Source organism: Alligator sinensis, unplaced genomic scaffold (assembly GCF_000455745.1).
Source record: "Alligator sinensis unplaced genomic scaffold, ASM45574v1 scaffold170_2, whole genome shotgun sequence".
Taxonomy (NCBI): Eukaryota; Metazoa; Chordata; order Crocodylia; family Alligatoridae; genus Alligator; species Alligator sinensis.
The window spans coordinates 718,619-719,473 of NW_005842290.1; the positions used below are offsets into that span (position 1 = coordinate 718,619).

General features: G+C 54.2%; 1 protein-coding gene across 1 annotated transcript in view; it reads left to right on the plus strand.

Annotated features, from left to right (window-relative positions):
* The window catches only part of GPI (glucose-6-phosphate isomerase), a 33,786-nt gene that overhangs the window by 4,801 nt on the left and 28,130 nt on the right, over positions 1-855 (plus strand). The window lies entirely within an intron of this gene.

Here is an 855-nt window from a genome sequence, read left to right on the forward strand (position 1 = left end):
AGGCTACTTGAAACACAGGAGTGGGACAAAGCCTGGGCCCTTTCGCACATGCCCTTCCTTGTTCTGAATCCCCTGCCCCATCCTGCCCCGTGGGCAGCCGGATTGAGGGAGACCGAAGAAATCTCCTCAGGGCTGGAACATATCCAAGCCAAGGGCATGGCTGCCCCTGCGAGCAACTGTGGAGCCTCCAAGAGCTCAGTCCTGGCATGTGCTGAGGGGCTGCAGGTCTGACTGTGTGATCTGCCAGACAGGTCTGACCAGCAGGTGCGTGCTCCCCCACTCAGGACACAAGAGAAGGGTGCAGGGACCAGGCAAGGCCCCTGGGGTCTGGTACGTGTGAACCTGGCAGCAAGCCCTGCAGGGTTTGGCTGTGACCTGCGGAGCTGCAGCATTGTCAGGTCTTAAATATGAAATTATCGTATTGGAAGCTCAAAATTATCGTATTTGCTTAAAAACTGTTGTGTACTGAAAAAATATGTGAATATTCATGCAAATAAGTCGTTGTCCTCTTGACTTTCTATTGCTCACTATAAATCCCCAGGGAGGGAGGGAGTACTGGCTCATTAAAGTTGAAGCATTTCTTTATTTTCAAGCAAGCAGTTGTCAGAAAGCCTGACAGGGAGCCCCAAAGTCAGCTCAGACTCCCTGCGTGACTTGGGTTTTGCATGTACTGCATCAGTGAGTTGCCTCGAAAATAATCGTGCATTTTGAACACGAGTTTTACTATCACTGACTGCACATCCTACACGGGTCGAAGTAATCGTGCCGGCAGGATCGTTACCGGCAATGCTGCGGAGCTGCGCCTGGGCCCGCCCCGGGGGCCGAGCTCCGCTTGGGGCGGGGCGGGGCGGGGCG